Raw genomic sequence first — 24,800 nt, 5'->3', positions numbered from 1 at the left:
TGTTTGGAACTTTCTAAGAAACTTGATACCGTGTTTTTCTTTTTCTTTTTCTTTTTTTAAAGTTTGACTTTTTGCTCTTCCATCGTGTTTTGATTTACTGGAGCATTACATCCTCTCTCTCTTCTTCCTTATTAAACTGATAAACTCTTCACACAACATATTCCTTTCTAGAAATTTGAGAAACTTAAGTCACAAAAGTCAAAGCCTCCTTCTAGTTTTGCATTATGCTTGCCTTCTATCACAAGAGGAAAAAGAGATATATATATATATGTTCTTTTTATATTTAAATAAAATCAATAATTATATATAAAAAAATGTGGACAAGAGGAGAGAATATTGATTCTTCTATTTTCAATTTTTTTTTCCTAACTTTTTCTCAATTCTTGTCATCAAATTTTCTACATTGTATCTTCTCTCATGACTTCATTTGAAAACTAAAAATTAAACAACTTTTTACCCAATATATATATACACACATTGTTAGAAACATAGATAAAATAAATAAATAAAGATAAACAAAGAAAATGGTTTAAAATGTCTTTAACATTTTTCTTGAAAAATACTTAAGAAAATGAGGAGAACAAATATTTCTTAATAATATTTTTTTCAACATTTTCATCTCTCCTATCTCTCATCTTCATTCATTTTCCTCAAGCCATCACAAAAGAAAACACTATGATATAAAAATCCATTGTGAATATAAGTCAAAATCTTTTATCGCATTTGACATCAACATCATTTGATTCACCTACCGTTAAGTTTAAGAACAATATTATTATATCCTAACAATCCTTCTCCCAATAACTCAAACTCAAGACCCTTTGTCTCTAATACCAATTCCTCATTTCATCTTAAAATCAAGATGTCCAATGTGAGTAAGTTAAGCTTTTTAAAAAAGAAGACAACTTTGAATACAACTAAGGGAGGGTCAAATTCTAGTTGGTTCTCTAAAATCGATGAATTAGTATAAATTACCAAGCATGAAATTTTCAATGGTATTCAATGTTACCATCATTTAGGTTACTCATACTTAGTACTTAAAAGGAGTATTATTGCACCTAATAGTTGGTAAATTTCAGCTGTTTAGATGAAGCTAACATTTTTAGCTCTTTGGTATTATGACTTTTCCTCACAACTAGTATACTTTAAAGATATTAGTACATTTTATAATATTTAATGCAATATTTATTAAAATAACATCAAATATTATATTAATTAAATTTGAAAAAAAAAATCTTCTTTTACTTATTTAGTAATAGAAGAAATAAAAATGGAAGTAATTATAATAAAATCAAAAGAGCAAAACAAAGATCAAACAATATTCATTAATTATAACAGTCGACAATCAGAAGAGATCATATGTAGGGCCCCCACCAAAGCCCAATTAATTTTGCATGAATTAATCTCATAAATTCCATTATTTCTAGAGTTACGAAAATTCATTCATACTTATTAAAAATCAAGGAAAGCATGAAAATCATTTTAAAATAAAATAAAAAAATTGAAAATACTTATCTGAAGGGAAAGGTAGCAAGTTTATTTAAAGCAAGATTTTTAGTAACTTAAAACCCCAATGAAGGATGAAAAGTGATAGAATTAAAAAAATTTGAAAATTAGAGTGAAATTAAAATTATTTGAAAAACTGAAATTTGAAATTGAAGTCTAAAAAATTATTTGAAAATTGGAGTTTTGAAAATTAAATTTAAGAATTGGAATTTTGAAAAATTATTTGAGAATTGGAGTTCTGAAAATTAAATTATGAAAATTGGAAACTTGAAAATTGTTAACAAATGGAAGTTTTGAATATTGGAATTTTGGAAAATTATTTGAAGCTTAAAGTTTTGAAAATTAAATTTCAAAATTGGAATTTTGAAGAATTATTTGAAGATTGAAAATTTTAAAAATAAATAAATAAAATAATAACGAAAATAATAATGATTAAATAAATAAATGTGAAAATTGGAAATTAAATTTGGAAATCGGAATTTTGAAGAATTATTTAAAGGTGGAATTTTTAAAAATAAATAGATAAGCAAAATAATAATAACGAAAATAATAATGATTAAATAAATAAGTGTGAAGAATGGAATTTTGGAAATTGGAAATTGAATTTAGAAATCAGAATTTTGAAGAATTATTTAAAAATGAGATTTTTAAAAATAAATAAATAGAATAGAATAAAAATAACGAAAGTAATAATGATTAAATGAATAAATGTAAAAATTAGAATTTTGGAAATTGAGAATTAAATTTGGAAATTGGAATTTTTGAGGAATTATTTAAACATGGAATTTTAAAAAATAAATATATGAGTAAATAGAATAGTAATAACAAAAATAAAAATAATTAAATAAATAAATGTGAAAATTGAAATTTTGAAAATTGGGAATTAAATTTGGAAATCCGAATTTCGAAGAGTTGTTTAAAGATGAAATTTTTTAAAAATAAACAAATAAATAAATAAATGGACTAATAATAATAATGAAAATAAAAATGATTAAATAAATAAATGTGAAAATTGGAATTTTGGAAATTATGAATTAAATTTGGAAATCGGAATTTGGAAGAGTTAATTAAAGATGGAATTTAAAAAAATAATAATAATTTTGAAAATAATTAAAGTATGGGAAGTCAAGGTTTTGAAAATTATTATTTTTTTTAAAATGGGAGTTTTGAAAAATTAAATTAAAATTGGGGCTTTGAAAAATTAAATTAAAACTGGAGTTTTGAAAAATTATCTTTAGATTAAAATTTTGAAAATGAAATTTTTTGCATCAAAAGTTGAAGAAAATTAAGAAAATAATAAAACCAAAAGAAATGGTCATACCTTCATAACGTGTACATGCACAATAGCACTACAAACCCATTTTTATATTGCAATAATGTCATACCCACACCACTATCCCATTTTCCAACGCACATATCTCTCATATTCACACCACAATCCATTTTTTTTATGCATGTGCCTACCACACCCACACCACAAGCCCATTTTTCAAAATTATAACACAAATTTCACCTTTTCACCCTCTTCAACACCACCACCACCACCATAACCATTAAGAGTCCCATAACCAGTGCAACCATGCATGGAAATGCCGAAGCTTGAACTAGAGCTGCTTCACGGCAAGAGGAGATCTTCACCTTCTTCAACGAAAATATGGAGGACGAGTTTCTAGACCTTGATGCCTCTCATTGGACTTGAGAGTTTCTTATCTGAAGCCATTGAAAGGTTGTGTTGTAGAGATGCAACTGTATAGGGATGAGCTCTCGAGAGCCATAGGTTTCTGTTTCACACTTTCGACACTTGACTTTGTAAACACAGTCATTTGTCTTAGCCTGCATCTCTCTAGAAATGAGGTCTCCGATGGGCACTTGAGGGGCAGTTTGCATGAGATACGCCGCAGGGGTGATGATCCGGCAGTGGCGCCAGGGTGACTAGAGAGAATCAACATGCATGTGGGATCCGCGTAGTGGAGGACAAATGCATTCTTGTGCACATGAGTAGTGGGTAGCAAGTTGGGTCGATGTGAATGGAGTTGAAGGTGGGAATGTGGTGACAAGTTTAGTGGATATGGGGGATGCTTGGCATGGGATTTGGGTTTTTGGTGGAAAATGAATTTTATGGAAAAGCTTTGGAAGAATGCTAGGGAATCATGCGCATGAACTGCATGCACGTTGGAGAATAGAAAACAAATGAGTGAGGAATGAATGGTGGGGAGCTAGTGAGAGAAATGGGTTTGATGGATATGAAAGGTGAGAATATGAACAATAGTGGGCATGGTGGGTATGAAGGGTGGGAATATGAGTAGTGGACATGTAAACAGGTTGATGCATGACGGGGATGAACGGGAAGAGGTTTATGAGAGAGTGGGTGATGGAATCAGCTGCCGGTGGTGGGTATGGTAGATGGTTTGGTGATGGTGCAGGTGGCACTAGTGCAAGCATAGTGGGCATCAACCGAAGATGGTAGAGCTGCGGTGCGTGAATGAGGCAACCCCATGGATGCCCAATGATTCGTTCCCAATTGGTGTCTCAGCTGATTCATGACCAACTGGTGCTCTTTGATTGAGAGAGTAATCAACAAAATTTATAACTTATATCACCATGCATTAGGATACCTTAGCTAATATAGCATAATGGCTCTAGGATCGTTCACTGGGAAGGGTTTTCAACTCACAACTGATACCAATTCAAAGCTGAGTTGGTGCTTTTTCATTTCAAGGTTAGCTTTAAAAGAAAACATAAAAATGTTTGAGTGAAAAGGGTTTGGTCTTAAACTAACCAAAAAGAAAGTAATGGAAATTACTTATGAAGAAAAACATTCCTTGGAGGTTCGGGTTCACAGGGGAGGTTCCTTGTGCAAAAACTGAGCTTCGGTCATTTGGTTCGTTTCCTCGCATTAGAGAATTAACATATAGTCGATTCTCTAACCGGTGTTGTACAGATGTATCCTTTAAATGGATTTCAGCTCTAATTCCCTCTCACTGATGCAACTTGCAATGGCTCGTATCTCTCACCTAGCATTTGCCATTCAAGGTGATCTTTAACTTTGGACTTCCCTTCTCAAGTTCGCAAGAGATAAATAATGGATGTCTCCTTGAAGTCCAAAAGCTTACCAAGTGTTGGCAATTCTAGAAAATCCTACCTCCAAGTCACTTCCCAAAAGCTCGCAAGAGATAAACAAGTGCATCTCCATGGACAGAGATCACGTGCCTTACCAAGTGTTGGCTCAAGTAACTTGAAGGTGTTTTAAGTTAACTAAAAATATAGAAATCATTAAAGGAACACACTTTCTTTTCATTAATGGCTGAAACCACAAAGCTACTAATTCTTGCACTTGGAACCTTTCCCGGCAACCTTAACTCCAAGGAACTAAAAGTCTAGCCACTCATTCTCTGAGGAAACTTCCTCAGAGCTTGTTTGGCTAGTAAGAAAACTAACGAGAAAACAAATATATGAAGGAAAAACAGAGCAAGTGCTCTGTGAAATATATTTCTTTCTTCCGTCGATTACATAATAGATGATTTTTTATAAAGAAAATTACAAACTATATATATGAGGTTATTCACCCTTTGTACTTACTTAAAGACTAAGGAATCCTATGATAGGTGGATTACAAGGAGAGTTTGGGGATTTAGACATCAAATATCTAAAGCAAAATATCCCAAAATATCTTTAAAATGTCGGTCGGAAATATCAGGAAGCTTCAGGAGAATACCGCAGCACTGTATACTGAGAGAAAAACTCTGCAGGTAAGCGTTATCAAAAGGTCCAGATATGTCTATCCGGAGAAGTTGAAGCGTCCTCCTCTCCCATCCGGCTGTGAGATATCCGGATGTAAAATGTCGGCGCACGGAATTCCTCCCCGGGTGGACTGAGCTATGTTGCGCAAGGGGGACCGTCTGTGTGTGCAAGGTGTAGGGACCCCTCTCCCGGATGACACGGAGTGCGCAAGGCTATCCGGCTCAACTCCATCCGGATTCCCAAAGAGGATACGCGCCATCATGCTATCCAGAGCAACTCCATCCGGATGATAGCATATCCTATCCAGATATGTTGTCCGGATGGAAAACATTGACTATAGTAAGCAAGCTTTGCTACAGCCCACGTTCCGCCGCTCTCCAATGGTGTGTCCGGATGCCTTGTCCGGACATCTTTGCCATGGATTCCAAAGGACTCTCCTCAATCTCTGATTGCTTTGGTGATAAAAAAGGTATTAAAACACCAAAACTTAACACAATTTGATTAGAATTGATTGCAAGGGTCCTTAATATGTTAATTGGGTTCAAATGTGATAACTACTACTCAAAAGTGTTTATAAGAGTTAATTACAAGCTATGAAATAACACTTTTTGAGTAGTAATCACCCAAGTGTAGTGGGTATGAAAATGGCGCACCCAAAAGTAACCATGCGTCTAGATAAGAAACAAAAACAGAGGAAACCAATAACAAAGAAAAGTCCCTAGAAACGGAGCATAGCATAGCGGATAACATAAACCAAGACCCATCTCATGATGAAATCAATGAGCTTATGAACAGGTGGAGACCAATACCACAGAAAGAACAACCTGAATAACCTAAGCATAGTCACAGAAATCTAGAGAAGCAACAACAACGAACACATAACCAATAATATCCATGGCCAAGCAATGAAGGGGAGCCAGAAACAACAAGAAATGCACAGAAAGAACAAAAATAATGAGGAAGAAAATCAAGAAATAGATAGTGTTCATACCTGGGAGGTTCTTCTCTCAAACAAAAACTTCTCCTCAAGCCTCTCTCCGTGAACTTTTTTTCCCCTTCTCTGTAACTATTCCCTTCCAGCTCTCTAAAGAAAAAAAAACCCCTTCTTTGCATGTCCCCACTTTTAGATATCACTTCAATATTGCCTTGTCAGCTCCCACCCGTTCCACTATTCTTTGTTCATCCCCTCCAGTTGTTCTGAAAGGAAGGTCACCATCTCAACCACCACCATGGCGAGGTGGTGGTGTCCTTGGCCATGCGTCTCATGCAACTTGCCTCTAGCATCCGTCCCCCACTTCTCCAAAAAAATGAAAATGCAGCTCACTCCCGGGTGACATGAAATACCTTTTGGTGCTATTGATAAAAAAAACAATAACAATAAACACTGAAGTTGGTTTGCAAAAAGAAGGGGTCTACACTTTGGAAATATTTTCTCCATCACCATATTTAACAAATTAATTTTTTAAGCTATAGTAAACCATTCTCCCAAATTGGAGGAGCAAGTAGGAAATTAATTGGGGGTACAAGAGTTGGCCCACCTTGGACAACACTTTACAGCTGCGTGGAACCCAGTTTCAACTTTGTGGATGAAGACAGAATAAATTGAAAGAAAACCTAAAAGACAAAGAGGAAAAGTCAAAGAAATGTGAAAAATTGACGTTCTTGAAATATTGTTAAAAAAATCTAGATGTGGAAGCATCATTTGCCCAAATAAGGGGGTCTGGTAGAAAATTTGGGTGAAACACCTGGCCCACCTGGGCGTGCAACCCATTTCTTGATAAAGGGCTTTTGGAAACTCTTTCCACAATATGTTAATGTCGCTTTTCCCATCTGTTTTACTTGTTTGGAAAATGGTATCCCATATTTTTATATTCTTATTCAATAATGTTATCCAATATTTTTTAATGGTAAATGTAGAGATACTAAAAAACCATCTTCAAAGAAAAAATCCCCTATCACCATCATCCTGATTGGGCCTACCCAATCAATATAACCTCTAATAAGTTGTTAACTTGAGTCCAATCGAATCTTAACTTTTAAACTTTGGGATGAGCTTAAGGTAGTTAGACTAGGGTCAAGTTCGGCTTACGTAGATAATAAACTATTGTATAATATAATTACGATTTTGATTTTTTCTTTTGAAAAATTAAAAGATCATATTAAAGATTATGAAGGCACTATGTCAAGTTTAAATTAGGTTCAAGTGTGATGTAAATTAAGAAATTGAAAAGTCTTAACACGAACTTAATATAAATATTAAAAATGTTCACAATAGCCCATCTAGAAGTTGGGTAGGATTGAAGTTCAATTGGGGCCAATCTATTCAAATTATAGTCTAACTTAACACGTATCACATATCTAAATTAAAGTTGTACTTAACACCAATCAAAATGATAAAAATGTTATAGTTTAACCATAGTGTCGTTTGGGTATATTTTATATCCTTTTTTTGTCTTTTAAAAACAAAAAATTGTAGTAGTTTTGACATAATACAACACCACCGCCTCATTAATTCATCCATGCCTATGGCTAACATAAAAAATCCCACCAGCACCCTCATAAAAAAGCAATACTATTTCAAAGTTACACCACATTAATGTCACCATGCACCTTTCCCCCCATTGAATATCCCATACAATCTCTCATTATCACCCTCGTCAAATTCGCAACGCCCCTCCTAAATCCTATATGACTCTTAGTTTTACCATTTATTAGGTTAGCATCCTCTAGTTCTAATCACAACCACTCTAACTTCCAAAGAAAGAAAATGATAAATGAGCAAGTCATGGAGATTTCTCTTCCTTACAACCTTTTGCCCCAAGTGTTTTGGTACCCTACTATTTGCACTTATATGTCTTGACATTAACTTCTACTCAAATATAATCTCTTCTTGTTTTCATGTTTACCTATTTTATACATCTTTCTTTGTAGATTTTTTAAATTATTTAACATCTTAAGGTTTGCTTTGGTCATGTTGTATTGTTTACTTTGCACACTAACCAAATGTCAAGGCCCTTTTACATACAACTGGTTCTACCTTAGTCTTTGCAATACCTTCCTAAGGTGGACCAAGTGATCTTGTAAAGTGTAGTTGCAGATCACTGTATCGTCCAAATAATACACCACAAATGAGTCTAGGAAGTCAAATAAGTTGTTGTTTATGAGGTTGCAGAAAGTGGCAAGGGCATTAATCAACCCAAAATGCATGACCAAGAATTCATAGCTACCATACCAAGTCAAACAAGTTGTCTTTGCATCATCTCTTTAAGGAATGAAAACCTGTCAATACCCTAATCATAGGTTTATCTTGGTAAAATAATCCACTTCACAAATTGAAGAAGTTTGTGTGTATATATATATATATATTATGCCATAGCTTTACATGCCCTCTATTTGTCTTCATCTCAACCTTTGATCATCACCCATGGATGCATTATTCTAACTAAATCCACTTCTCCTTCCTTCACCCTCTCTCCATTTTGCATTAGAATTAATCCAATTAACACCACATATTGCTTCTCCATTACCCCACATTGGTATATAGGCAATGAACTTTTTGGTTTTAGCTCCAATGCTTTAGCTACAACTAGGGTCAACTTTATATTATTATGTACCTAAAAATTAAGCACTGAATAATGCACCCTACACATCTCCATTTGGTTCAAATGGCTTGTTGTTGTTCAAATTCATGGTCTCTTCAATATCTTGTAGTTTTCATGAATTCCATTTGGAAGACCAAACTACACATGTATTTTACAAATAGTAAGCTTGAATTTACAACCAACGATCTAACAACTACACAAAGATTCATAATTTCAATAAAATCACACAATATTTATGCCACCTAATTCAATATTTTGAGCACCGGGGAGTGGGAATTAATGGTATTAGAATATTTAGGTATCTTGAAGTATGGTTACAAGTTAGTTAAATAATTGTTAGCTTGTTAAATAATCATTAGTTACTTTTTCTATTTTTTTTTGTTTGTAGCTGGTAAACTAGTAGGTTGTGATAGCTTTGTTACCAATCTTTATTATAAAGGTTTTCTTTGTATTACTAAAACATCAAGTGAGAATATTCTAAAATTATCAGAGAACTCATTTTCTCTTATTTCCTTTCTCTAGTCAATTTTCTAATATGGTATTAGAGTCATTTCTTTCGTCTCTGTGACTTCTCTAACTTTCCCCTCCCATTTATTTGATGGCTTGCGATGGTGGCAATGCTAATGCAAATCGAGCAGTAGTTAGCACTCCTAATTCCTCTATAATGGAATATTCAAGCAATCCATTTTTCTTCCATAATAAAGATCACCTAGGCTTGGGTCTTGTCTCACATCAACTCATTGGAGCTAACTATAATTCCTAGAGTAGATCTAAGCACATGGCTCTTATAGCTAAGAACAAGATCAACTTGGTTGATGACGCTCTTCTTCAACCTCCAACAGACAATCTCATTTCCTTTGTTTGAATCCATTGTGATAGTATGGTTATATCCTAGATCTTGAACTCTATTTTTAAAGATATTGTTGATAACCTTCTCTATGCTAATAGCACTTTTAATGCTTGGGTTGATATTTATGATTGATTCCATCAAAGCAATGTCCCACGAATCTTCCAAATCGAGAAGCACGTAGTTGTTCTTGAGCAAAGATCTATGGATGTCAACACATACTACACTAAGCTCAAGGTCCTCTAGGATGAGCTCAAAAATTATCAACCCATTCTTGTCTATCACTATGGAGGCACAAAGTCTTGGTTAGACACCAACAATAGGAGTACATCATGCAATTTCTTATGGGTTTGATTGAGTCAAATGCTCAAACTTAAACATGAATCTTAATGATGTCTTTTCATTAGTTGTTCAAGAAGAATGCCAATGTACTATCAATCAAGGCTTTTTTTTACTTACCGATTCTCTTATGCCCAACATTTCAAATTCCTCTGCTTTTGTTGCAACAACAAATTTCTCTCCAAATTCAACTTTAAAACCTAAGCGTGAGTGACCCTAATGTTCCCATTATGGCTTGCAAGGACATACTGTGAATAAATGCTATTAGTTACATGGCTATCATCCTGGCTATAAGTCAAAATCAAAGAAACCTGAAGTAAAAAATTCAAGCCACCTAGGCCAATGCAACTATTAATGAGACTATTAACTCTAGTTCACCCCTTGGATCTCTTATTTTAGCTCAGTGTCATCAATTGCTTGCATTCTTGAGCTCTTAACTTCATAACAACTTTCTTGTTATGCCATAATCTCAACAGCTAGAACCCTTTGTTTCCCAGTTCAATGATATACTATCTTTTTCTTCTGTTTCATAATTTTCCAATTTCTTTTTCCACCTGGATTTTGGACATAGAAGTTGCACATCATGTTTGTTGTTCCTTAAGCACATTTACACAATCTACTCCAGCACAAAATTCTTTTGTAACTTTGCCTAATGGTCAACTTCTTGTTATTAATCGTATTGGTTGTGTGTTTTTGTCTCCTGATCTCATCCTTAATAATGTCATGTTTGTTCCTAATTTCTATTTCAATCTCCTCTCTATCAGTTCTCTCACTCAGAGTTATAAATCTTCTACTAATTTTATGGTTGATTCTTGTACTATTCAAGGCCATACACGGACCAAAACGATTGGGATGAGTAGAAGACATGGCAACCTATACTTCTTAAATATAGTCAATTTTCATTCCACTACACCACAAATTTTCAATCCTTGTAATAATGTTTCTTTATCTCAAAATGAAATTTGGCTTTTCCGTTTAGGTCACCCTTCTTATGTAACGTTACAAACACTCAAAGATGAAATAGAAGTTAAACCAAATTCTAGTGATTCAAGTCATTGTTTGGTTTTCCATTTAGTCAAACAATGCAAATTACGTTTTATTTCTCACAATTATTTGTCTGTTTTGCCTTTTCAACTCATACATTGTGATGTTTAGGGTCTCTTTCACACATTTACCATTGAAGGTTATAGATATTTTTTTACTATTGTTAATGATTGTACTCGTTTTATTTGGGTGTATCTTTTGCCTGCTAAGCTTGATGTTACCGAAGTTATTCATAATTTTTTTTCTCATTGATTCAAACTTAGTTTGGAACACAAATAAAATTAGTTCACTCAAATAATGCTCCTGAATTGGCATTTTTTTTACTTTTTCATGCAAAATGAGTCATCTCATTTCATTCTTGTGTTGATTAGCCTCAACGGAATTCAATAGCAGAAAGAAAGCATCAACATATCTTAAATGTTGTATGGTATTTATGTTTCTAATTGCTTATTCCATTGGTTTATTGGGGGGATTGTATTCTTATTATTGTACACTTAATAAATAAAACTTCATTCCCACTTTTGTCCAACAAAACAACCTTTGAACTTCTTTGGAAAAAGAAGCTTGCATATTCACATCTTCGTAATTTTGGTTGCTTATGTTATGCATCTACTTTAGATCATCATAGGACAAATTTCTCACCTCATGTCATTCCTTTTGTCTTTCTTAGGTACCCACCTGGTTATAAAGAATACAAATTATTGAATCTAGTCACTAATTCTATGTTTATCTCCCATAATGTGGTATTTCATGAGTCTATATTTTCTTTCAAAACTACTCAAACGTATTCTCCTCTTCCAGATATTTTCTCTGATACTATTTTACTATTTCCTTCTTTTTCTTCCATTCTTGAATCTACATCTTTGCCAATATCAACAATTCCTACTGTTTTCATACCTTCTACGTCTCATTGTCAACCTAATCGTGTTCGTAGGCATCCTTCTTATCTAGCATATTACTACTGCTATTATTGTTCCCACAACACATCTTCTACCTCACATCCTCTCACACATGTCCTTGATTACACAAATTGTCAAATTCATAAAAAAATAAAATAAAAAATAAAAAAAAGTTTGTGTTATTTCCTCTAATTTTGAACCCACCACGTACTTCAAGGCTGCTACTATTCTAGATTGGCAAGATACAATGTCTGCTGAGTTAGGATCTCTTGAACAAAATGACACTTGGTCTTTAACTACTTTGCCACAAGGAAAACATGCTATTAGGTGAAAATGGGTGTACAAAAATAAGTATAGAGTTGATGGAACTATTGAACAATACAAAGCTCACCTTGTAGCTAAAGGCTGCACACAACAAGAGGGCATAGACTATCTAGGTACCTTCTCTCATGTTGTCAAATTGGTTACTGTTAAGGTTTTGCTTACTTTGGCTATCATTAATGGTTGGAGTCTTCCTTAGCTGGATGTCAATAATGCATTCTTACATGGTGATCTTTTTAAGGAAGTTTATATGACTATGCCTCCTAGTTATCACCGTGAAGGAAAATCATTATTCTCACACTTTGTTTAAAAAATTCAGAAGTCCTTATATGGCTTGAAACAAGTATCACGACAATGGTTTTCCAAACTCTCCAATTTCTTACTTGTTGAAGGTTTTAAACATTCTAATGCAAATCACTCTCTTTTTGTCAAAGTTGTCAGTACTCACTTCATTGCTCTATTAGTTTATGTGGATGACACTGTCATTGTTAGTAATGGTGATGAGCAAGTTGAGAAATTAAAAGTTCTATTTAGGAAAGCTTAAATACTTCTAAGGCCTTGAGGTGGTGAGGTCTAATAAGGGAATTTCCCTTAGTTAGCACCATTATGCCTTACAATTACTATCAGATGTAGGCTATGTTGGTTGTAAAACAAGGAAAACACTTATAAATCCAAATGTGAAGCTCACACAACACAAAGGTGATCTGATAGAAGATATTTTATTTTACAGAAGAATGATAGGCAAATTGCTTTATCTAACCATAACAAACCTAGATTTATCATTTTCAATACATAAATTCAATCAATTTCTTGCAAAGCCAGAGTTCTTCATATGTGGGCAATACAACATGTGCTTCAATACTTGAAAGCATAGTTTGAAATATTGGTAAACACGGGTATATCGATACTTGGATTTTATGAATATATTGGAAATATTGGTAAAATATCGGTGGATATTTTGATAAAAATATTGGTGAAACAAAAATTATTCAAAATTCATGAAAATGTTTGAAAAACTCTAAAAAAAAAATGATAAAATAAGCAAGAATACATATGTTAAAGTTATTGTAAGTGGAATTGACATAAGTATGGTCAATGAGAAAAATATCGAGGGATATATCAGTCTTAATAATTTATTATTTATCTTATCAAATTAATTTTAATTTATAAAATATTAGAACTTCATTATTTTTTTATTTTAGTAATTTTTTGAATAAATTTATATTTGTAATATTTTTAAAATAAAAACATTCAAAATTAAATAAAATTAAAAGGATAAACGTAAAAAAAAATAAAAGTGAAGTGATAGTAATTTTTAAAAATAAAATTAATGAGATAAATGATGATACACTTAATATTAAAACTATAATTTATTTAATTCAAATACATTCAACAATGTAAAATAAATTATGATGCACATATAATTTTTTTGATATTTATATTTTTTATATATATAATTGTCATATAAATGATATAAAAATAAATAAAAGACTTAGTAAGAAAATTATAATGATGGTTTTATACTTTTATTAATTAATTAAATAAAATTTTAAATAAAATAATTAGAATTAATTTATTTATTCTTTTAATGATGAATTTTAACATATTTATTGTGAACATATATTTACAAATGTGGACTTGGCCCAATAGTAGCCAGGCTTCACCCAAGCCTTTTGGCTTGGGTTTGAATCTCCTTGGATGCAATAGAAAAAACATTGAAGGAATTTACCCGAATATCGACATTTTTTCAATAAAGTCGATTGACTTTCGGTGTGCAATATCATGTCGACTCTCCCCGATATTTTGACGATCGACTTTCAGTATGGAATATCGTGTTAGCTCTCCCTTATAAGCAAAATATCGACAATATTTCACCAAAATTTTTCAACATTTCATTGTGGAATATCGTGTCCACTCTCCCCAATATTTCAACAATCGACTTTCAATGTGGAATATTGTGTTAGCTCTTCCTGATAAGCAAAATATTGACAATATTTAGTCAAAATTATGCAGCATTTCAAACCATGCTTGAAAGTTATGCAGGACAAGGTTTATTTATTTATTTTTTTCATTAATAGAGTTGAAAGGGTTTGTTGATTCAAATTGGGCAACTTGTGTGTTCTGTTAGTGGGTTTTGCTTTTGCTTTTTTATTTATTTATTGGTGATTCCTTAATTTCCCAGAAATAAAAAGGCAGCATACAGTTTCAAGATTTTTTGTTGAAGTTGAGGACAAATTTATGGCAAATGCAACATGTGAATTGATGTGGTTACTTTCTTTATTTAGAGATTTGCATGTATCTCGTCCTAAGCCTGCCTTGCTATTTTGCAACAATCAAGCAACTCTTTATATTGTAGCTAATCCAATTTTTCACAAGCACACTAAGCATATTGAGATCGATTATCACTTAGTTAGAAAGAAACTGCAAAATGGAAGCTTGAAGACACTACATATTTCATCTAAACATCAAGTGGGGGACTTGTTGACCAAACCTTTTTCTTCACCTCAATTTCTTTTTCTTCTTAGTAAAATGGGAATTCACAACATTCATTCTCCATTTTGAGGGGGAGTATTAGAATATTTGGGTATCTTGCAGTATGGTTACAAGTTAAGTAAACAATTGTTAGTTTGTTATATAATTGTTAGTTTTTTTTTCTTTTTTCTTTTTTTGTTTGCAACTAGATGTGTCTATTCAATAACTTCATATGGTTATAGTTAATTAAAGAATCCTTTACGTAATAACTATTAAAATAATTTGTTTCCAACTTTCCTATTAAATTTTCTTCTGCTTAGTATTTCAAAAATTATAGTTCAAGAAAGCTCTTTCGATTTCTATGTTGCACTGTATTTTCTTATATGTTAGTACAAATCATACTCCTCTTTTTACCTCTTCAATGAATCCTTTTAAGAGTAAGACCACCAAGTGAGCACCCTTATATTGATCCACAAGCTTTTTATTACATATTTTTGGTTTGTGCACACCCCTTCAAATTTAAGTGGCCCATAAATTTTATACTTTGGATACCTTACCATCCAATCATAAGCATAAACTAAATTTGAAAGGATAAAATTAGTTTATTTTAGAGAAACTGAGCTCCAAGTCACCTAGCCAAACATGAAGTTTTGAAGCATGAAATTTTTGTGATTGGACATATCTGCAATCCTTATTAAATTGATCAATTGTGTTATACCAAGAATGCAAATTATGCATGGCAAAGTGGTTAGAAAGTGTACAAATGGACCATCTTTTTACTTGTTTGTTTACTCAAATTTATCTGTCAATTTTTTTTTCCTTCTTATCCCTCTTGATTGAGGCAAACATGTTTTGGCTAGTGCTCTCAAATGCCTTAAATATATTTTTTTTCAATATTGTTAACATTTGGCTTGGTCATTGTTATAGTTATCAATTGTGTCAACTTTTACTTTCTCTCATCCCCAATTACATATGCACTTTGTAGTTTTAAATTTTTTTAGTGATTAGTCTTAGTTTTTATCTAATTGTTTACCCTATAGTCTTTAACATAACTATAAGTGGAATATGCACCTCTCACAAACCAAAAGACATCACTTGTCTTCTTTAATTTAAACATTTTTGCATCTGTGTAAGATCTGAAACTAGAATTTCACTATATCTCGTAGTCATCTTCTCTAGTTGTTTCTCAAAGCTCTCTTCAAGATTTAGTTCATGTTTAATTACCAACTTTGAGTTCTCACTTTTTTTTTTTCCTATAAGTCATGAGGAAATGAATTTCAACTGTGTTTCATCTATCCATCTCTCTTAAATTGTTGTATTCAATAGTTACCAATTGTAGAATTGTTTTTATATATTCTTTTCATAGATATTGTTAATAAATTATGCTAAATGAGTAGTTTCCTGATGTGGTGAGAGCTAATTTTGTTATTGCTAGGATAATATCTTTTTAACTTTCTTGACTTTTTCCGAATTATAAACCACTCATGCTTTGACCAATCTCCATGTGTTTTTCATTTGTTTGGATTTATGGGCTTTTGATTCTATTTAGTGAATAGATAATAAGGAATTAAGGATCTGAGATTGACATTATTTTAAGGATGTTTGAAGATGACATAGTGAAGTATAGAATATTTTTTTGGGTTGTATCTCCTCGTTTCTCATACTTATGGTGGCCATTGATGAGTTGGATTATTTGAATGAAATGAGCTTTGGAAAAATACTAGTAATTACATGAATTGTTGCAATATATTTGAGTGAAAATATTATGTTAGTGTCTCTCCATGTCACTAATTCAAACCTATGACTTTTCATTGTAAGTGGTAGAAATATATCTTTTATTTTCTAGAAAACATTACTCTAACTTGTGAAAAAGGTTCTTATGCCTCCATGTTAAATGTTATATGATGGAAAAAACCTGAATCTCTCTGTTTTCTCAGTCCGGATCAGGTTAGGAATATGCATAACTATCCTAGGCTTTTTCTAAATTCCATGCACAACAAAAAATTAATTTTTTTTTATACTTTATAAGGATCTAGAAAGTGCTAACAAAAACTATACCTCAAATTCGGATGTTCCCGAGTCTTCCGCCTGATGACTCAAACCTTGATCTTGGCACACTTCCAATGGGGAGAAAAGGAGGGTGGAGGCTATAGTTATCTATCTCTCTAGATGGTGGAAGATAAAAGCCATGGAAACCCTAACCTCTAAGGGGTATTTATAGGGTTCCTAAGTGGGCTTAAGTGACTTGAGCCCATACAGGCTTGGGTCACTTAATCTAACCCAAAATGAGTTCTAACTTATTAATTAACCCAATAAAGCCTACTAATTAATCAATTAGCCCAATCAAGAGACCTTGTTCACTTACCCCTATACAACCTTGCGTAATTATCAAAATGCCCTTATGCACAAAAGTGAACTTAAAGCCAATTCAACCCTCATAACCCATGCCAACAAGGTATATGAGTTCAAAGCAGGGACCATTGGGACCCATAGAAATACTGACTCCCTCAAAATCCAATTCTAAAGTTGACTCAATATCACACTACAGAGAATCAACTAAACTCCAATATCCTATGTAAATAACAATAAGACACTAAGTGATCGGGTCTGTGACCTGCTATCCATTGTGTTTAGTCTCCCCATGAACTAATGTCCGTAGTTTAATAAGGTGAAAGCTATTAGTCTTTCAAGACTACCTCTACTTCCTATTTTGTGTTCAATTGACATATCTTAGCTCTCAAATAGCCTATGTCAAGTTCCATTTAATGAACTACATGACCATAGTTTCCATGAACACACCTCCTTAAGATCACCCAAGGGGACACACTGTCTCAATCCTAAGAGATATCATAGTGTCTCTATTGAAAATACCTATTACTACCAGCTTCTATCAACAATGACCCAATCCATACGGAATATATGATCAACTTACGATTTCACCCGTAGGTCAAAGTCATTGCCAACTTTAGCACAAGCTCAATATTCTCTCAAGGTTGAGAGACAACACAATGAAACAGCTTGGTGAGGTCATGACTCAATAATAGCCTTAACTCATGACTCACCATAGGTCTTGTCCAATGTGTAACCATACACACTAGTGCACTCACCATGGGAAACTCATCCCGATAACCAAGACTAGTGATCTCTCCAATTAAGAGGTAGTGCACTACAACCTTTAATGGGTTGCCTAGACCCATGAACCAGTTGCGAACAAGTCATCTATTTGCAAAGAACCCATGACTTAGATATTCTGTGCAACTCCTAATGCACCTAAGTCACGTACAATACAAAAAATACAGACAAGAATCCTCATAAAGTATAATATATGGAATAAGAATAGATAAAAGTGAAACTGGAACATCATTAAATAAATAATGAATTCCAAATTTATTACATTATGTCATGCTTTTAAGGGCTTTATCCTAACATTATATATTTGAGATAAACATGATATAATGAGATTTATGCTTCTTTGTTATAATATTTCAATAAGTAATTGTGTTTTAATTTTAATAAACTATGCATGCATGAAGCAATTCAAGTATCATTGGCATCATTGTGAGACAAAAGTTTCTCTTATTACATACTAAAGAAATTTAAGTTATTAAAAAGTGAAAACAGTTTTATCTAAGCTAGTTTCAAGTTGACAACTTTTAAATTGTTTATCATGTGATAAAGAACTTTTCCCCACAAATGATACTTGAATTGTCTAATTAGACAGGGTAGGAAAACATAATATCTATGAAGTTAATTGTTTGTTCTTAATTCAATTTTTAGAAATTTTGGTAGTCTTTCCTCTTATTCTCTGGGTGCATATTTGGATAAAGTTGTATAGTATGCCTTGTCCATTTTACATACTTAGAGAACTATAGGGAGATTCTACTAAAATTTCTTTAAAATTAAATTGACCACATTGGTCATTGACACATATAGATTATGTATTTCTATATGGGATAGGAACTACTATTGAATTTAGGATGTTGGAGATGTTAGAATGCATAAAACATGCATCAAAATTTGACATACTCAAATGATTTTCTTTGTGTTGCTTAAGGAGTTTATTGAGAAAATTGGTATAGACAATGTTTGATGCAAAGGTCACAAACAAACCCAATATAATAATATTAATATGCACTAGTTTTGTTGAGGTTATACATTCCTTTTAATGCAAGTAATCATGGTCAACAACATTTATAACTTATTAGTCACTACTAAAAATGTTAATAATTAGCGTGATATTTCAAAAGTGTAAATCTATGTTCATAGATCAAAATGGTTAGAACAATGCTTACTCTTTTTCTTTTAAATTTGGCATCTTAAACAAATGTTGAACTACATTTTCTTGATTGTTATTTGAACAAAAAAAAAAAAAAAGGTTGTTAAACGAATAGCATAGAAAATGTTGCTATTTTCTTCAATTTGAAGTTTGATCACTATTGAAAGTTTGTTCTTAAAAAATGGATCGTTTGTGGACTTCAAAGGATAGAGGATTAAAGGAGTATGAGGATGGGACATAACATTTTTATCACATTTGCAATATAAAATTCTGCATATAAAAACTCCATTAAATGTCCATGCTTGTAGAGTGGTAATATGATATTTCATACTCCTCAAAAGATTAGAGAGCATATGTTTTTCTATAGAATTAATCTGAATTACCATATATGGTATTGGCATGGGGAAACAACTCCAAGTGAACCACCAACTAGAAGGGTAGAACATTATAATATGGTTCAATTTAATGATGTAGATAGTACAATAGAAATGGTTGAATGTCAAAATGACCTAAAATTGCTTTGAAAGATTACTTCAAATTGTTGAAAAACCTTTTATATCCCAGTTGTAGAAAATTCACACAATTGTTTGCATTGGTTAAATTATACAACTTGAAAACACACTATGAGTGGTTTGATAAAAGCTTTTCAGAGCTTTTAAAAATGCTTAGATATATGTTGCCTCTAAATAATGAGTTACCCTTGTCTATGTATGAGGCAAAAATGACATTGAATACATTAGGAATGGAATATGAAAAAATACACGCATGCCCCATGACTATATACCTTACAGGAATAAGTTGAAAGATGCATTTTCATGTCCTATCTATGGAAATTCAAGGTGAAAGGTAGATAATATAAGAACTAAAAAAATGACGGGAACCCCTGGGAAAGTAATGTGGTATTTTCCTCCAATTCCGAGATTTATAAGAAGGTTCCAATCATCAAAAATCGTAAAAGACTTCATATGGCACACCTAAGGAAGAGATTTAGATGACAAAATGTGTCATCCAGCTGACTCTCTATCGTGGCTAATTGACCATAAATGACCCAACTTTGTTTCAAAACCTAGAAACTTGAGACTTCCCATTTTAGCAGATGGTATAAATCCTCACAATTCATTGATTAGCAAATATAGTTGTTTGTCCTAAATAGCTCGAAGCAGCAACTATAGACAATGTTTTTTTTATCATAAAGAGCAAGTTATGGGCAACACTATGGCTGCAGATAGAGATAAAACCTTTAACTTGTTTTTAGTTTGATTTTTGTTTTCTTTCATAATGGAAATGGAAAATCATCTAAACAAATAGGACCTTAATAATTTTTTTTATTCTACAATTTATTTTTGAATAAAATAATTTAAAAGATTCCATTCTTATATTTGTTAGACTTTTTTTTTAATGAAGAAAAAAATAGTCTCCCTTTTAGCATATATATTATATATGATTAACAATGGGTATAACAAAATTTATTTAATAAATAATTGATGTGACATTCTAAATTGAAAGTCATAAATTAGCTCATTAGTTTGATGTTGGCCCTAAAACTACAAGACCTGATTGCATACTTAGATTTTGTTCTTGAAATTTAAGAGATAATTGATGTGAGATCTTGAATTGAAAGTCATAAATTAGCTTATTAGTTTGATGTTGGCACTAAAACTACAAAACCCAATGACATAAATTTTGTTCTTGAGAAATGTCATTATGGTTCATAGTAAGGCTTAGTTTGGTGTGTCAAACCATGCATGCATGATATCTCTTCACATTCTCTTGCTTTTTGACAAACATGCTACCATACTCAAGGTGTTTGTCAAGGCTCATCTTGGACTACTCAAAACTTTGGGGCCCTTTCTTTGAGTTCATAAGCTTATTTCCCCTGGTGTCAATCCCAACTCCTAAAATCCACTCCTTATTAGTGCACTAACAAAATCTACAAATTCACCATAAAGTGAGAATGACATCATGAAAATGTATTAATGCATCTTAGATGTGGGAACTTAAAAAAAAAAAAAAAAAAAAAAATCTAGGGTTTAGACTTGTTTCTATTAATTAGAAACTACTAAGCAATGAATCTTGCTAGTGTGGAAAGTACCAATAGATTGACCAAGGAAGGTATATATAAAAAGATTGACGTTGTCAATTGGGAAAATTCCTCTGCAAACGCCAATCCTATCTTTCTAATCATCATGGATGTTGAGAAGTAGATATCGATGACTATGATGAGGATCACAAAGGATTATCATACCAATGAGTTAGACATTTGTTGGGTTATCAACAATTTTAATGAGGGTGGTATTAACTATTTTGTTGTTGATAGTGTATTGCGTAGTTCCACCAAGCCAATCTGCTCCTGCATTGAGATCAATCTCGATGAAAAGGTAGCATATATTTTTCATTTCCTAATTATGTCAACTGCTCATGATGCCTTTGTCTGATAAGCTTAATAGGTTCTTCTACATTTCCACCCTCTAATTCTCTAACATTCATCATGATAGGGTTGAAATTTCATCATCAAATCAAAACATATCCTCCTATAAGAGGCCTTTGAATTCTGAAATAATCAATTCACTTGATTCTCATATTGGCAAAGACAAGCTTACACTATTGGAAAGACTACCCCTCACCTTTGCCTTCCCAAATAGCAAAGATGAGAGAGAACCTTTCACAAAATCACAAGAATTATTCAAGTTTGGAATTCATAGGCATTGTTATTGAATTTCATTTGTATAAAATTGGTGTGTTGTGTTTATTTTGTTGGTATTAAAATTGAATTTTTTTTAAATTGCAAATTGATGATTTTTTTTCTTTCACATTTATTCCCATTAGAGTTTCTTTTTAAGGTTTGTGTTTGAAATTTGGAGAAAGTATGGTGCAATTGTTCACCGGTGTGGTGTACCATTTTGTTTGTTGTATCCAAGGATGAAAATATCGGTAATCACGGATATATCGGTACTTCGATTTTACGGATATATCGGCGGATATTTTGGAAAAAAATATCGGTAGGCTTAAAATTGTTAAAAACTCATGAAAATGAAATGAAAACCTCATAATAATATAATTAGAAGTATAATAGACCTTTTAAAGTTATTTTATTGAAAAATTTGATATATGTATAACATGATTTATCAAATTTGATAATAATATCATATGCATCGATAAAAATATGAATTTTATAAGTGTACATTTATTATTAAATTACATCTAATATTATGATTATAATATGTCTAATTTTAAAATATATATTAATAATAAAATTATGATCCATTTAATTCAATTGTATTAAACAATATAAAATAAATTATGATATATATATATATATATATATATATATATATAATTTTTTAATATTTAATTAATTATTAATGATATTAAAAACATTATGAAGAAAATTATATAATTTTTATATTTTTGGTAATCAATTAAAAGAAAATTTTGCATTTAATTATAAAATAATTATAATCAATTTGCTCTTTAAAATATTCTTTTAATATTTTTTTTATATAATGAGTTTAAGTATATATAAGTTTAGTGCACAATATATAACAAGGGCAAGTTTGCCCGGGCAAGTGGAGTGTACCAGTACCCCAAACCTTTTCCAAAAGGTTTGGGGTTCAAATCCTCTCAGAAGCAAAAGGAGAAGGCACTGTTGCGACACTATAGCACATTGACTTCACTGTAGTGCGTTTGACTTCCGTTGACCGCATTGACCATGTGATATATCGGGAAAAATCGACGATTTATCGCCAAAATTGTCGATTTCTTGGGATTTATCCCAAAATATCGTGTCGATACCCTCCGATATACGATATATCGGCGATATATTGCCGACATATCGCGATATTTTCCTCCTTGGTTGTATCTGATCTTTGGGTATTTGATTTAATTTTATTGTTGTTGAAATTGAAAGTTGAAATCCAAGTTAATTGTTTAACTAGTTATTTGTAGTTGACTTGTTTGCACCGATCTTGATTACCCATTTCATGGGAATAATCGATTCCAATTTTCCTTCATGGTTACTGAAATATATTGTAGGTGAAGGACTATTATGGAGTATATTTAATTCACAAGATTGAATATTGAACAAAGATATGCCTTAGGTCTAGCTTATATGGAATAACATATCTTACATTTAGTTAATTAAATATACTATACAAATTTTGGTTATATATAATATCTATGTTACAAATTTGGATAATTCGAAGTCTAAGTGACTTCATATAATTATTGTTACATCTTAAAAATGATTTCACAAATTAGAATTACAATGACTCCTACACATCTTAGATTCTAACTCAAATTCTCACTTTATTTTATTTTATTTTTATTTTTTTGTTTTCAATCAATTAATAATATGTTATGGGCTAGTTTAGCTTATAGTTGAGATGAATTTTATCTAAGCGTACCTCAATTTGAAGCAAATTGAAGAAAAAAAATGACTTATTATACCTTATGAAAGATAATATTATTAATTTCCATGTTTTTTTTTTCAAATAACCTTTCATGACATGAACTTATATGGAACATTGTTGTATTAATTGATTAGGAAATCACTAAGCCTAAGAAAGTGAGAAAATTTAAAAGGGAAGGAATGTCACCATTGCATTTTAGCACAAAGAAAGATGATCTCTAGCTATGACGAAAATTCAAGAAATGAACAACTTCCATTAAAGATGAAGGCACAATTGGGTGACATTTAAAAAAAAAAATGTCTAAGGAAGTTATTGTTTTAGCTACGGATATGTTTTTTTTTTTTTTTCAGACTTCTTGTGTTACTCATATATACAATATGCAATGTGATATCTCTTTTATATTATAAATTTATTACTCTTAGCACTTCATTTATGGGATAGATAAATAATAATTACTTTAATTTTATTTAATTATTGGATAGTTGGTGGATGGATAAATAATTGTTATTTTCTTTATATTTGAGTTATTTCAATATCAAATATCAATTAAAATAAAAGAGCAATAGGTGAAGCTAATTTTAGATTGTCACAATCCTTGGCACTTCCACTAAGTGTCAAGGTTTAGAGCAATCAACAATGGAAAAGGTGAACAATGATACTTCCAAAAGACGTCAAGGTTATTTCATCTTCAATAATAACAGTTTTTGTAAGTGTCATTATTTACAAAAATCAACAATAACATTGGCAAATTGGTACACCTCAATGCTTCTAAAAAACATCATTATTTGTTCCATATTTACAATGACGCTTTTAAAAGTGTCAACATTGCTAAACACTCTTTACAATGACACTCAATTTCATGGCGCTTTTAAGAAGTGTAATTGTTTGTAGAAACTTATTATTGATCACCGACTTTTTGCAACCATACAACACTACATAACCTTAATACCTATTGTTCATTATGATGTTGTAAGAACATATGCCTCTATGTGACCTATTAAATAAACTGGTTTACATGTAATCAAACACTGTATTTGGAGTAGAGCACTTATTCTAATGTCAAATGGTGTTGAAAACTTGAATTACTGGATCTTAAGACTCCAGAAGAAATTTGATTGTTTATGATTATTGCTCCATGAGAAGGGAAAGGGATTTCTTTTGCTTTTGCTCACATATATGGCCAAATTGATTTATCTCCTTCTCATACGAATAAAATAAGGACATTTCTTGTCTTGCTGCCTTTTATGCCACCGGTTCCACATGCTGATGTGACAACCCTTGTGCTATTCTGTACAAATGGTAGGAAAATTCTGGTAAGACTGGTGGCCAGCCTATCATGTTCAG

Source organism: Vitis vinifera, chromosome 18 (genome assembly GCF_030704535.1).
Source record: "Vitis vinifera cultivar Pinot Noir 40024 chromosome 18, ASM3070453v1".
NCBI classification, from domain to species: domain Eukaryota; kingdom Viridiplantae; phylum Streptophyta; class Magnoliopsida; order Vitales; family Vitaceae; genus Vitis; species Vitis vinifera.
This window is presented reverse-complemented; position numbering follows the sequence as displayed.